A 16,588-nucleotide genomic window follows, 5' to 3' on the forward strand; every position below is an offset into this window, starting at 1 on the left:
AAATCTGAAAGAGAAATTAAGGAAACACTCCCATTTACCACTGCAACAAAAAGAATAAACTACCTATGAATAAACCTACCTAAGGAAACAAAAGACCTGTATGCAGAAAACTGTAAGACACTGATGAAAGAAATTAAAGATGGTACAAACAGATGGAGAGATATACCATGTTCTTGGATTGGAAGAATCAGCATTGTGAAAATGACTATACTACCCAAAGCAGTCCACAGATTCAATGCAATCCCTATCAAACTACCAATGGCATTTTTCACAGAACTAAACAAAAAGTTCACAATCTGTATGGAAACACAAAAGACCCCGAACAGCCAAAGCAATCTTGAGAAAGAAAAATGGAGCTGGAGGAATCAGGCTCCCGGACTTCAGACTATACTACAAAGCTACAGTTATCAAGACATTATGGCACTGGCACAAAAACAGAAATATAGATCAATGGAACAGGATAGAAAGCCCAGAGATAAACCCACGCACATATCTTATCTTTGATCACCTTATTTTTGATAACGGAGGTAAAAATATACAATGGAGAAAAGACAGCCTCTTCAATAAGGGGTGCTGGGAAAACTGAACAGCTACATGTAAAGGAATGAAATTAGAACACTCCGTAACACCATACACAAAAATAAACTCAAAATGGATTAAAGACCTAAATGTAAGGCCAGACACTATCAAACTCTTAGAGGAAAACATAGGCAGAACACACTACGACATAAATCACAGCAAGATCCTTTTTGACCCACCTCCTAGAGAAATGGAAATAAAAACAAAAATAAATAAATGGGACCTAATGAAACTTAAAAGCTTTTGCACAGCAAAGGAAACCATAAACAAGATGAAAAAGACAGCTCTCAGAATGGAAGAAAATATTTGCAAATGAAGCAACTGACAAAGGATTAATCTCCAAAATTTACAAGCAGCTCATGCAGCTCAATATCAAAAAAAACAAACAACTCAATCTAAAAATGCACAGAAGACCTAAATAGACATTTCTCCAAAGAAGATATACTGATTGCCAACAAACACATGAAAGGATGCTCAACATCATTAATCGTTAGAGAAATGCAAATGAAAACTACAATGAGGTTCACCTCACACTGGTCAGAATGGCCATCATCAAAAAATCTACAAACAATAAATGCTAGAGAGGGTGTGGAGAAAAGGGAACCCTCTTGCACTGTTGGTGGGAATGTAAATTGATACGGCCACTATGGAGAACAGTATGGAGGTTCCTTAAAAAACTAAAAATAGAACTACGACCCAGCAATCCCACTACTGGGCATATACCCTGCGAAAACCATAATTCAAAAAGAGTCATGTACCACAATGTTCATTGCAGCATTGTTTCCAATAGCCAGGACATGGAAGCAACCTAAGTGTCCACTGACAGATGAATGGATAAAGAAGATGTGGCACATATATACAATGGAATATTACTTAGCCATAAAAAGAAACGAAATTGAGTTATTTGTAGTGAGGTGGATGGACCTAGAGTCTGTCATACAGAGTGAAGTCAGAAAGAGAAAAACAAATACCGTATGCTAACACATATATATGGAATCTAAAAAAGAACAAAAAAAATGGTCATGAAGAACCTAGGGGCAAGATGGGAATAAAGACGCAGACCTACTAGAGAATGGACTTGAGGATACAGGGAGGGGGAAGGGTAAGATGGGACAAAGTGAGAGAGTGGCATGGACATATATACACTACCAAATGTAAAATAGATAGCTAGTGGGAAGCAGCCGCATAATACAGGGAGATCAGCTCAGTGATTTGTGACCACCTAGAGCGGTGGGATAGGGAGGGTGGGAGGGAGACGCAAGAGGAGATATGGGGATATATGTATATGTATAGCTGATTCACTTTGTTATACAGGAGAAACTAACAAAACATTGTAAAGCAACTATACTCCAATAAAGATGTTAAAAAAAAAATACACATTCCATAGATACTGACCTTTAAAGCTGTAGTGTAGCAGGTCAGAAGCTATAAACATAGCCTTGCCTTTATTCTTTGGGAAGCAGTAGAAAATTGTGGTAAATATGCACACGAGGGCATCAGAATGATTCAAAGTTTTAACACTGCCTCCATCACTCTAGGTTATAATGGGAACTGGAGCTAATTGCTGGAGACTGCTTTATACCTCAATGTCCCATCAACAATGAGGGGTAGGGCTTCCCTGGTGGCCCAGTGGTTGAGAGTCTGCCTGCCAATGCAGGGGACACGGGTTCGAGCCCTGGTCTGGGAAGATCCCACATGCCGCGGAGCAACTAGGCCCGTGAGCCACAATTACTGAGCCTGCGCGTCTGGAGCCTGTGCTCCGCAACAAGAGAGGCTGCGATAATGAGAGGCCTGCGCACCGCGATGAAGAATGGCCCCCACTTGCCACAACTAGAGAAAGCCCTCGCACAGAAACGAAGACCCAACACAGCCATAAACAAATAAATAAAACCCAAAGTTTAAAAAAAAAAAAACAATGAGGGGTAAAGATACTTACCAACCTCACTGAGAAATTGAATGACATAATGTAAGTAAAGCTCCCAGCACAAAGTAAGTATTCAACAAGTGGTAACCATACCTACTAGCTGCTTAACTATTAAATCAATGTAATACTTACACTTCAAGTGATAATGAAGGTTAGGCACCAAATCAGAGAAAAATAGTAACAATTTATCTTATTTGAATTAATTAACTCAAGGTGTTAATACACTAACTTTCTCTGTAATTCACACTGCCTTATCCACGTATACATAGTAGATTATTAAAAACAACAACAACAAGACAACCAAACACCACTTAGTGCATCTGAGACAGCTGATGTATAGGAAGCTTTCTGAAATGCATGATGATTTGACTATGGCAAGCTGACTCAGAGGTGGCAAAACAACTCAGTGTTTGGGTATAGAACCTGATTTCTATTTTAAATATGTAAATCCTTTAGATCTCAGTTTCTTTACCAGCCAGGGTTTGAGATGGAGGGAGCAGGGAAGGCAATTACTTCCCTTCCTGCTTCTCCACTAAGTGGTGGAGCAAGGATTAAAAGAGGAATCTTTTAGACACCAAAATATGTGCATTTAAGTACTGTACTACAACTGCTTCCCCAGTTAGGGATAAAGACTGGGCTGTGCCAGTAGTTCCCAGCCAGCGACACTCAAGAGAAGCAGGTGGTACAGGGGCAGAATGTGTGGCCTCTTGGAACCCCCTGCCTGCATTTGAATCCAGCTCTGCCACGTGTGCCGTAAAGCCTTGCAAAAATTACTTAATCTCTCCATGCCTGAGCTTCCTTACCTAGAAAGTGAGGATGGAAACAATACTTGTCCATAAATTCATAGGAGGGTTAAACATCTAATACATGCAATTTGCTTAGAACAGTGTCTCATGTATTAAATTAAAAGCAGTTGTTACCTGTTATTTATCTTGATGGACATATGGGAAACATGCTAAGGTTTGGGGTTTTTTTCTTCATTTATTTGTTATTGAATCTGTGGGATTTTGTCTCATTTGCAACACAGTTTTTACTCTGTCCTACAAAGCTGGGGATATACCTTTTATCTCTTATGCACTGACTACTTCAAACACTGCTCATATATGTTTTTTTCTTTTATTTCATAGGGATTTCTGGGAATTAAAGGAGATATTTCCAAATCAAGCTATTCCTTCGTGAGGACTATAAGTGTTAAGTTATCTATCTTTGGGCCAATGATTCCAAAATCACTAAGCTTTTAAAAGTGAGTTGTCGCAAAAAAAAACGAGTTGTCGGAACTGCATTGTAAACTGCTGAGAACTATAAAATTGTAAGGTAAACACTTACTCAAGGAAGTTGTATCTTATCATAGAGCTTGGCTTTAAAATCAGCATTTAAGGCAAATATTAAACATAGTTAAAATTACTCTTGAACATCTCTTAGAGCACAGGATAGTTCTGTTTGTCAGTAAATCCACTATAGTCACTTTTTTCTCCAGCTTTGGAGCAGATGACATTTCTTCTGCTGAACACCAGATGAAGAAACAGACTTGTACTTAAGCCATTTTCATATGAAAAAAAACATGCACAACATAAACCTAGCACTTTATATATACTATCTCATTTACTCTTCACAGTAGCTTTATGAAGTATTAGTATGTATTCCTTTCTCACCTCCTAAGGACTGAGGCAAAGCAAATAACTGACTCGCCTGTGGTCACTGGCAGGTGGGCTGTGGAGCAGAATTTTGATCTCAGCTCACCGAAGCCCCTAATTTCCCTCCACATGTTCCCTCTGCCGAGAATAACTTTTGTATGACATTGAAGGATACAAATTGTCCTTTACTCTGCTCAAGCAAGACTGCTTAGCATCTATTGGAGGAAAGGTTGAGTTTAGAGCTTCTCGCATTGAATGCACAGAAGTTGGAGGAAGTCCAAAGAAGACTAAGGAACCCGTTTGAAGATAGTCCCAATAGGGATGCAGTTTAAGAGTGGAAAGATATAAAGAGAGATAGGACATTACTGACTCTGCTGGGTTTTAGAGCCATAAATAAATTATGCAGGGAAGCCAGGGAAGAAGCATCCTGGCAGGCTGGGTGGCTTGGTTGCAGCCTTCCTTGAAGAGGGGCTGGAAGGGGGCCTCCAGAGAGTCCTTTCAATCCACAGTTCTAGGAACCCACCCTGGACATCACTAATAAATGGAGCAAAGCTAGAGAGATTTCGCGCACCAGCTAGTTACAGACACTACTCAGCTGATTCCTAGAATGCCTCTCTAAAGGGGAACCAGACATTACTGTCTTCTCACTTAATGATGGGGAAATGAGGCCCAGACACCAGATTCACGGGAAAAGTGATGGCTCCACAGGCACTTTTGCTGGACAGGCGGCCCCAAGGGCACCGGCTCCACGGCCAACAGGGAGTATCCACGCCTACCCCTGGCCTAGAGGACGCGCACAGGGCCCAGGGGGGTGGGGCGTAATAGGGTGTAATCAGGCGAATGTTCCTGATGGCCGGTGCCATATACCTGTGGTCACCAGACCAGCCCATCCCTCTGTATAAACAGGCCTGTGAAAGAGACCAATTACTCAAATCCCTGGTCCACAATAAAGTCAGATCCTTTCTTGTGGCCTTGCTCTTTCTAAAGGGTTCTTTTTCTTTTAATTGCTTTTTTTTCCTGATTATACATACAATATAGTTAATACAAAAAAGGAAAAAACCGAAAAGTGTATAAAATAAGATAAACAATATAGAGAAGATCAGATAAACAACGAGGTCCTACTGTATAGCACAGGGAACTATATTCAGTATCCTGTAATACACCATAATGGAAAAGAATATGAAAAAGAATATGTATATGTATGTATAACTGAATCACTCTGCTGTACACCAGAAACTAACACAACACTGTAAATCAACCATACTTCAATTTAAAAAAAAGAAGGGATTTCCCTGGTGGTCCAGTGGTAAAGAATCCACCTTACGGTGCAGGGGACGCGGGTTCGATCCCTGGTCAGGGAACTAGGATCCCACATGCCGCAGGGCAGCTGGGCCTGCGTGCCACAACTACTGAGCTCTCATGCCTCAACTAGAGAGCCTGCGTGCCACAAGCTACAGAGCCCACGCACACTGTAGTCTGCGTGCCACAACTAGAGAAGAGAAAATCTGCACACCAGAATTAGAGAGAAGCCCACGTGCCACAATGAAAGATCCCGCATGCCTCAACGAAGATCCTGCGTGCCACAACTAAGACCCGACACAGCCATAAATAAATAAATAAATAAATAATTTTTAAAAGATCATGTATTTACTATATAGTATATCTTTTCCTTATAAAACTCAGCTATATAATAGTCTATGATATGGATAATAGTAACAATAATAATGAGATAGCTTATGTGCCAAATGCTGTGCTAAGGACTTAATTTGCATCATCTCACTTATTGAAAGCAATCTGTACAGGAATTACTTGACACTTCCTCCAGGTCCAATTCAGTATGGCACTTTTTTTTTATAAATTTTAAAATTTATTTATATATTTATTTTATTTATTTGGCTGCATTGGGTCTTCATTGCTGCACGCGGGCTTTCTCTAGTTGCGGCGAGTGGGGGCCACTCTTTGTTGAGATGTGTGGGCTTCTCATTGTGGTGCCTTCTCTTGTTGTGGAGCACGGGCTCTAGGTGCGCGGGCTTCAGTAGTTGTGGCATGCTGATTCAGTAGTTGAGGCTCGCGAGCTCTAGAGCGCAGGCTCAGTAGTTGTGGCGCATGGGCTTAGTTGCTCCATGGCATGTGGGATATTCCCGGACCAGGGCTTAAACTCGTGTCCCCTGCATTGGCAGGCAGATTCTTAACCATTGCGCCACCAGGGAAGTCCCCAGTATGGCACTTTTAAAGAGTCAGATATTTTCTTTTCCCTTTCTTTAAAAAAAAAAAAAAAGGCAAAAAAATCTAGTGATTCAGGAACATCAAAATCAGCTAGATCATCTTTTCTTTTTTTTTAATATTTATTTATTTATTTATTTATTTATTTATTTGGCTGTGCCGGGTCTCAGTTGCGGCATGCTGGATCTTCGTTGCGACATGAGGGGGTCTTTAGTTGCGGCATGCAGGCTCTTAGTTGCGGCATGCAGGATCTAGTTCCCTGACCAGGGAACAAACCCGGCCCCCCTGCATTGGGAGCGTGGAGTCTCAACAACTGGACCACCAGGGAAGTCCCTCAGCTAGATCATCTTATCATCTTGATTACAGCCTCAGAGGTATGGTTAATATTAAAACCTAAGAAGAACTTACAAAAATTGACATGAATGATAAGCCTCTAGATTTATAAGGCCCCTGTGGGCTCTGTTAATCTGAAAATTCAACAATCGCCTACCACACCTCATCACCAGGCCAATGGTAAAATTATCTGTCTACTTTTAGAACTGTTTAGAGTTTGTGCTTAAGCCACACTTCATTTTGATGACCTTCTGTAAAGGTCTACTAACCTTTTTAGTTCTGTAATTTTCAGTCTTGTAACTTATTAAAGACGATACTGATACAAACATTCTACTAAGCTTTATGAAAGATATAATTTTAAAAGACCAGCACATCTAAATAATAAAGTTTTCACCTACAATTTCTTAATAGAATTGTGTTTGGAATGTAGTATAATATTAAAAAATAGTCAATACAAAATGCAAAGTCCTTACAGAGGAATCCACACTTCTATCCTCTTGTTTTCTCTTCACTTTAGTTCGTTTGTGTTTCTACTTTTCAGCAACTTTCCATTTTTCTCCTAACTCTGAACACTAATTCTCCCTTCTGGAACCCAGAGATAATTTGTGATTTAAAAATCCTCTAAGGAACAGAGTAATGGTTACCAGAGGGGAAGAGGTAGGGGGAGGGTGAAATGGGTAAAGGGGGTCAGCTGTATGGTGATGGATGGAAACTAAATTTTTGGTGATGAGCAAGCTATAGAGTATGCAGAAGTAGAAATATAATGTCGTACACATGAAACTTAAATAATGTTATAAACCAATGTTATCTCAATAATAAATACATACTTACATACATAAATATTAAGAAAATAAATAAATAAAAATCCTTTAAGGCTACTGAATTTTAAAATGTGCTTTCTTAATTAAAATCTTAGCAAAAACAAGCCCTAACATAGGGCTTACTATTGTGAGATACTTTTACATAATATATTTTTCTCTTTGCATTGTGCCTCAATTCCAACTATTACCTATTAGGCAGAAAATAAGACATGTCCTATTCACTAATCCCATACATTAAAGCAACTATATCAAGTCACATGAGTCAGGTTTAAAAATATGAGATGTAGGCAGAATACATTTAAAGGCTAATCTACTTTTTTCCTGAGTATATTTTCCCGGTACATATGGCTATGTACCATAGAGCCATAATGAAGGTTTTGCACCCATTTGTGCCCAGAACTAACTGTGCCTGGCACATGGTGGCACTTCATAAATATCTGTTGAATGAATGAATTTGCAACCAATGAAGTGATTTGAGGAGCACAGAGAGAAAAGGGCAACTCTGGTCTCTGCCCCCTACCACGAACCAAGCCAAGAAAACCTCAGCCCCTCCCAGGTCCCATAAATGGCAGGATCACCCCACCCATTTGGTTCCTGGCCTCAAAGGTTGGCTGTGGCTGAGATTTTCTGACGGAGCAGAGTGAGGCCTCTTCACAAATGCTGACTTGGATCTCAAATGCTGACCTTCATATTTTTTCTAAGAACCTCTTTTACACAAAGTAGAGAAGTAGCTGTTAGATAACAGTTAGCTCTCCATCCCATTTCCTAAGAGAGAACAACTGCTTACATGGCCCAGACATTAAGATTTGTTGTTCCAGTTACAACTACTCATGTGGCAACACCCTATTTATAGGATGCACAGAAGAATACTCTCTTTGAATGGTCTTGATATTATAAAAAGAGTTTAATGGTACACTTGCATATTTGAATTGCATCTTTGATGAGTGAATATTTAAATAAATTTCTTTATTATTGGTTATTCTTCATTTGTAATCTTCCCCATTTTTATTTACTTTACAATTAATTTTTTATTGAGATATAACTGACTACAAATAATTTTTAATTTGATCAGGTGGAATGGGAATATTTCATAGTCAGTTATTGCTCATTTGTTTATACATCAGTGTTTATCTTTCTTTAATCATCTCCGTAATGATATTGCCTAGATCTAACTGTAATTTTTATATCAATCAGCTTTATTTACCATTTGAAAAATAACTGCTGTTTAGCTACATACTGAATTTCTTGAATTTAGGTCTTGTTCAGAACAAAATTTATTTAAGAACAATGATGCTATACTTTTGATGATGTAAAAATTTATGTATTATTGTTTCCAAAACATTCAGTACTCTATCCTAACCTAACTCTTCTGCCTTCTGCCTTGTGTAATATAAGGATGTATCCTGGGATGAGGACTGAAACTTTGAAAACTGTCTGGGCCTCTCACCCAGAAGTTCATGGTCCATCTTTCAGGAAATAATCTCAAGGTGGATATTCAGAAGCAGTGAAATTCTAAACTAACCAGAGGCTCTCCTAATATCAGTGTTCACTAAACTCATAAGAATTTTGAATGCCTCAGAGATCCCCCAATCTACTCCAAGCAGGTATTCCTGCTGTTAGACAAAGACTAAGGTCTTCTGGGTGGATAGAGGTGCAAACTTCTTCCCCAAGATGTGACCTTCACCTAAAACCTGGGAGCTCTCCAATCTCTCAAGGGACTGACTCTAAGAGCATGTTCAAATGGAGACAACCCACAAAGCTTTGGGAAAGCAGAGGAAAAAAGCCAAAAACAAACTAAAGAACAACCTAGACACACCACATAGCACTTATTGCAGACAGCAACAGAGATGACAGGTTTTTCCTGGGTGCTGATGGAGATCTAGCCAAGACAGGTACTCTGCTGGACTGTACCTCAAGAGGTTTCCTAATTCCCCTGCCAAATCACCAGCGCAGGTCCTGCTGCCCTAAGGCCTGCTGGGATCCTATCCACCGAAAAACACTGGCACTTTCAGTTCTGAAAGCAGTTCTGACGGCTTTGATTCTGCCATGTGCACAGAAAAGAGAAGCTCAAAGATTTTCTATGAGAAGATTGCAGGAAGAGTAAGGAGGTAGAGTCTAGACAACTCTAAGAAGTGCTTTGACCTAAAACTGTGTAATGCACTTTTTCTTTTTTTAACTTATTTTTACTTTTTTATTGTGATATAGTTCACATACCATAACATTTACCCTCCTAAAACATACAGGTCAGTGGTTTTTTACCATATTCACAATGTTGAATCACCATTATCTAATTCCAGATCATTTCATTGCTCCAAAAAGGAAAGGCAAATATGTGGCCTTTTGTGTTTGGCTTCTTAGCATAATGCTTTCAAGTTTCATCCATGTTATTTCATGTATCAGCATTTCATTCCTTTTTATGGCTGAACAATATTCCATTGTATGGATATACCAGATTTTGTTTACCCATTCATCAGTTGACGGACATTTGGGTTGTTTCCACTTCTTGGCTATTAAGAACAATGTTCCTGACCATTCGTTGGACTTGGTATTTAAATGGGAGAAATGTTCAGCTTCTGAGACAAAACAACAACAAAAAAGGAAAAAGAAAAAGGATAGATGGAGAGTGAAAGCAGAAGAGTTAGGAATAAATTTAACCAAGAAAGTACAAGATTTGTACACTGAAAACTACAAAACGTTGCTGAAAGAAATTAATGAAGACCTAAATAAATGAAAAATATCCCATGTTCATATATTGGAAGAGTTAACATTGTTAAGATGGCAATACTACAAAGTGACGTACAGATTCATTATAATCCCAATCAAAACTTCAATGACCTTTTTGCAGAAATGGAAACAATTGATCATAAAATTCAAATGGAATTTCAATGGAGCCCAAATAGCCAAAACTATCTTGAAAAAGGACAAAATTGGAAGACCTACACCTCCTGATTTTAAAACTTACCAGAAAAGAAATTTATTAGTAATCAAAACAGGATGTGGTATTGACATAAAGATCAATGGAATAGACTTGAGAATCCAAAAATTTACCCGTACATCTATGGTCAACTGATTTTAACAAAGGTGCCAAGACCACTCAATGGGAAAAAATAAACTCTTCAACAAATAATGCTGGACAACTGAATGTCTACGTGCAAAAGAATGAAGTTGGGCCTCTATCTCACAATATATGCAAAAATTTACTCAAAATACATCAACAATGTAAGAGTTAAAACCATAATACTCTGGAAATAAAACATAGGGGTAAATCTTTGTAACCTTGGATTTCGCAGTAGACTCTAGAAATGGCCCCAAAAGCACAAGCAGCAAAGGAAAAAATAAATTTCATCAAAATTAAAAACTTGTGCATCAAAGGACACTATCAAGAAAGTGAAAAGACAACCCACAGAATAGGAGAAACTATTTGAAAATCATATATCTGATAGGAGTCATCCAGTATCCAGAATATATGAAGAGCCCTTACAACTCAACAGCAAAAGGACAAACAACCCAATTTAAAAATAAGCAAAGGATGGGGCTTCCCTGGTGGCAGTGGTTACAAATCCACCTGCCAATGCAGGGGATACGGGTTCGAGCCCTGGTCCAGGAAGATCCCACATGCCGCGGAGCAACTAAGCCTGTGCTCCACAACTACTGAGCCTGTGCTCTAGAGCCCGCCAGCCAAAACTACTGAAGCCCGTGAGCCTAGAGCCCGTGCTCCGCAACAAGAGAAGCCACCACAATGAGAAGCCCACGCACCGCAACTAAAGAAAGCCCACCCTCAGCAACGAAGACCCAACGCAGTCAAAAATAAATAAATAAATAAATAAATAATTTTTTAAAAGGCTTATAATAATAAAAAACAATAAGCAAAGCACTTGTACACATTTCTCCAAAGAAGATATACAAATGTCCAACAAACACATGAAAAGGTGTTCAACATATTAGTCATTGGGAAATGCGAATCAAAACAACAAGATACCACTTTATACTTACTAGGATAGCTTTAATCAAAACAAAAAAAAACAAGAAATAGCTAGTGTCATCAGGAAGGTAGAGAAACAGGAACACTCGTACTCTGCTGGTAGGAATGTAAAATGGTACAGGTGCTATGGAAAGCAGATTGGCAGTTTCTCAAGAAGTTAAACATGGAATTACCATATGACCCAGTAATTCCTCTCCTAAGTAGAGACCCAAAAGAACTGAAAACAGATATTCAAACAAAAATTTATACACAAATGTTCATCGCAGCACTATTCACACTAGTCAAGAGATGGAAATTATCTAAATGTTCATCAACTGGTTAATGGATAAACAAAGTGTGGCATATCCATTCAATAGAGCATTATTCAGCCATTAAAAAAGAATGAAGTACTGATACATGCTATACCATGGATTAACCTCAAAAACATGCAAAGTAAAAGAAACCAGATATACAAGGTCACATATTATATGAATTCATTTATATGAATATTCAGAATAGGTAAATCCATAGAGAAAAAATCAGATTAGTGGTTGTCAGGGGCTAGGAGAAGGGAGAATTGGGGAGTGACTGCTTTATGAATATGGGGTACCCATACCCATTTCTTTTGGGGTTATGAAAATATTTTAGAATTTGATAGAGACGGTGGTTGTATAACATTGTCAATGTACTAAATGCCACTGAATTGTACACTTAACAATGGTTAATTTTATGTTATGGGTATTTTACCTCAATTTTTTAAAGTATGGTGGAACAATGATGTAGAAAACACTTCAACCTTTGACAATGATTTTGTAAATGTACATTTGCTGGCAGATATTTTCATGATCTTCATTAAGTAATAAATCAGATTATAAATTAAATTTTCAAAATTAAAAAATTATGAATAAAGAAAGCAAAAGAGGATGAGGAAACAAAAGAGCAAAGGAAACCAAGAGAAAGAGAACAAGAGCCAGGGAAAATAAGAGAGGGAGAGAAGAGAAAAGGAGGAGAATGAAGAGGATGAGAAAAAGGAGAAAAGAAATAGGAGAGCTAGAGCAAAAATTTTAAAGTGGGTGATATCAAGTGTCAGTGGGGCCTGTGCAGAAAGGAGCTCTCTCCTGCACAGCTGGTAGGAGTGTGGGCTGCACAGACACTTTGGAGAACAATTAGTCAGTAGTTAATAAAATTAAAATGGATATACGCCATAATGATCAGCATGTCAACTACAGGTAATAATACTGTACTGCATATTTGAAAGTTGTTAAGAGAGTAGATCTTAAAAGTTCTCATCGGGCTTCCCTGGTGGCACAGTGGTTGAGAGTCTGCCTGCCAATGCAGGGGACACGGGTTCAAGCCCTGGTCTGGGAAGATCCCACGTGCCGCGGAGCAGCTGGGCCCGTGAGCCACAATTACTGAGCCTGCGCGTCTGGAGCCTGTGCTCCGCAACAAGAGAGGCCACGATAGTGAGAGGCCCGCGCACCGCAATGAAGAGTGGCCCCCGCTTGCCACAACTAGAGAAAGCCCTCGCACAGAAACGAAGACCCAACACAGCCATAAATAAAATAAATAAAAACAAAACCAAAAAAAAAAAAAAAAGTTCTCATCACAAGAAAACAAAATTCTGTGACTCTGTATGGCGACAGATGTTAACTAGCCTTATTGGGGCGATCATTTCACAACACATACAAATATTAAATCATTACGTTTTACACCTGAAATTAATATAATGTATGTCAATTACACCTCAATACAAAAAATAAAAAAATAAAAATAAAATGGACATACTCAGAGTTTCACTTCTGGTAGTTAATCTACCTTAGGGAGATCATCACACATGTGCCAAAGGAATCATGCACTCAGCATTTGCTTATATCAGAATATCAGAAATAATCTAAATAGTTCTCTTTTTTTAATTTATTTATTTTATTTATTTATTTTTGGCTGCATTGGGTCTTCATTGCTGTGCATGGGCTTTCTCTAGTTGCAGAGATGGGGGCTACTCTTCATTGCAGTGCACGGGCTTCTCGTTGAGGTGGCTTCTCTTGTTATGAAGCACAGGCTCTACAGTGCAGGCTCAGTGGTTGTGGCACATGGGCTCAGTAGTTGCGGCTCATGGGCTCTAGAGTGCAGGCTCAGTAGTTGTGGCGCATGGGCTTAGTTGCTCCGCGGCATGTGGGGTCTTCCCGGACCAGGGCTTGAACCTCTGTCCCCTGCATTGGCAAGTGGATTCCTAACCACTGCGCCACCAGGGAAGCCCCAGAAATAATCTAAATAGTTAAGGAGATGAATACATTGTGATATACTAATAATATCATAATAGCATGCAGTAGTTTAAAGGAATAATTATATACATATGTATTTCATACATATATATATATATAATCATATATATCATATATATTTTATATATGTATGAAAAAAGTAATGAGTTCCAAGTTATTTTTTGGTCTAAAAAAGATAGCTGACAAATGAAGTTTGATGTCACACAATATACACTAATATATGATATTATATTAATATATTACTGGTATAATAAAAATTTATGTTAATAAAAAGAAAATGAAGGCATCTTTTCATGTGCCTATTGGCCATCTGCACTTCCTCTTTGGAAAAATGTCTAGTTAGTTTTTCTGCCCCATTTTTTCATTGGGTTGTTTGGTTTTTTGATGTTGAGTTGAATGAACTGTTTATATATGTTGGATATTAACCCCTTATCAGTCATATCATTTGCAAATATTTTCTCCCATTCAGTACATTGTCTTTTCATTCCTTGTTGGTTTGCTTTGCTGTGCAAAAGCTTTCAAGTAATCATCAGGGAAATGCAAATCAAAACCTCAATGAGATATCACCTCCCACCTATCATCAAAAAGAATATAAATAACAAATGTTGGCAAGGATGTGGAGAAAAGGGAACCCTCCTACACTGTTGGTGGGAATGTAAACTGGTGCAGCCACTATGGAAAATACTATGGAGGTTTCTCAAAAAACTAAAAATAGAACTACCGTATGACCCAGCAATTCTGCTCCTGGGTATACATCCAAAAAAAACAAAAACACTAATTCAAAAAGATACATGCACCGCAATGTTCATAGCAGCATTATTTGCAATTGCCAAGATATGGAAGCAACCTAAGTGTCCATCAACAGATGAATGGATAAAGAAGATATGGCATATATATACAATAGAATACTACTCACCATTAAAAAAATGAAGTGTTGCCATTTACAGCAACGTGGATGGACTTAGAGGGCACTATGCTAAGTGAAATAAGTCAGACAGAGAAAGACAAATACTGTATGATATCACTAAATGTGGAATCTAAAAAAATAAAACAAACTAGTGAATATAACAAAAATAAGCAGATTCACAGATATAGAGAACAAGGGTAAGGGTATTATGGGGTACAAACTCATAAAATAAGTAAAATAAGTATAAAATAAGGTATAAAATAATCTACAAGGATATATTGTATAACACAGGGAATATAGCCAATATTTTACAATAACTATAAATGGAGTATAACCTTTAAAACTGTGAATCACTATATTATACACCTATAACTCATGCAATATTGTACAGCAACTATACTTTTAAATAAATAATAAATAAATAAATGAAAAGGAGTGATATAGAGAAATAGAACTATGGAGAATTATATAGGGATTAAAAAATGAAAGAAACACTGAAGAAAGAAAGAAGGTAAAAAAGAAGAAAGGAAGGAAGGAAGGGGTGAGTGAGCAAGCCTGGCTGAATTCATACCTGGAAGTAGAGGCAATTAACAAGCAAGTACACTAGATTAAATGAGACCTGGTTTAGCACTTAATTGCTCCTAGCTCTTTACCGTAAGTATTCTTTACATTGCAGTTGCAACTTGAGGTGTGCAATCTGAGTTGACTGTGTTTCTGTCCTGCCACAGAGGTTTAGTCAAGAGACTATCCCAAAGGACCTGCAGGGATGAAGGCTATGGATCTCAGATACTCAATCTTTGAAGCAGAAATGCAGTTGGAAGTCCCAGAGAGCCCTCGACCTGTGGTTGATCCATAGGGCACCACTTCATTAGTTTTTGTCTCATGAAGACTTTGCAATGAAGATCAAGGCAGGGACATGTATGTGAAGGAGTAAAAGAGAAAAACCAGAATGCATCAGGACAGCAATATTTAACATAAAGTTGATCAAAAAAGGAACTACACTGTATGTACTAATATGTTGAATACCTGAACCACACATACAAGTTGTATTAGTTACTACAAACTTAATGGCTTAAAATAACACACAATTACTATCTCACAATTTTGCTGGGTCAGGAGTCCAGGCATGGCTTAACTGGGTCCTCTGCTTGGGGTTTCACGAAGCCAAAATTAAGGTGTCCTCTGGTCTGCATTCTCATCTGGAGGCTTGACTGGGGAAGAACATTTCTAAGGTCACTTAGATGGTCGACAGAATTCATTTCCCTGTGCTTGTAGAACCCGAGGGCCCTGGCTTCTTGCTGGCTGTTGGCGAGAGGCTGCTCCTAGAGGCCACCTACAGCCCCATGCCCCGTGGACTTCCCCAGCCATGGACGCTTAATTCATCAAGCCAAAACGGACAGTCTCTAGAGAGAGTGTGCTACCAAGACCAAGTCTTTTGTAAAGTAATGTAGTCACAGGAGTGGCATCCATCACTTGTGCTGTTATTTATTGTTTACAAGCAAGTCACAGGTCCCAAATGTGCTCAAGGGGAGGGGATCCCACAAAGGCATGAAACCCAGGAGGCAGTGGGAATCATGAAGCCACCTTACAATCTATCACACAAGCATATCTTTGCTGCTTCTGAGTTTTTAAATTAAAAATGACCATGAATATAATCCTTAAAAACATTGTAATGTACAACACTAAATAAGAAGTAAAATCTAAACCCAGAATACATCTGATGTCAAAGCTCATGACCTTCTCACTTCCCCAGCCATATCCAGTTTAAACTGGATTTCCAACATCTCTGAGTCAATCCCTAGAATGAAGAGTAAGAGCAAAAGCCTGGAAGACAAGCGGCTTCTAGCCGTGTACACGCTGCAGGAATATGGTTAATTTTTGGCCCTCAGTCCCAGTAACAATTAAAGGAGGTTAATTTTACCAT

Source organism: Balaenoptera physalus (genome assembly GCF_965194825.1).
Source record: "Balaenoptera physalus genome assembly, chromosome: 9".
Taxonomy (NCBI): Eukaryota; Metazoa; Chordata; class Mammalia; order Artiodactyla; family Balaenopteridae; genus Balaenoptera; species Balaenoptera physalus.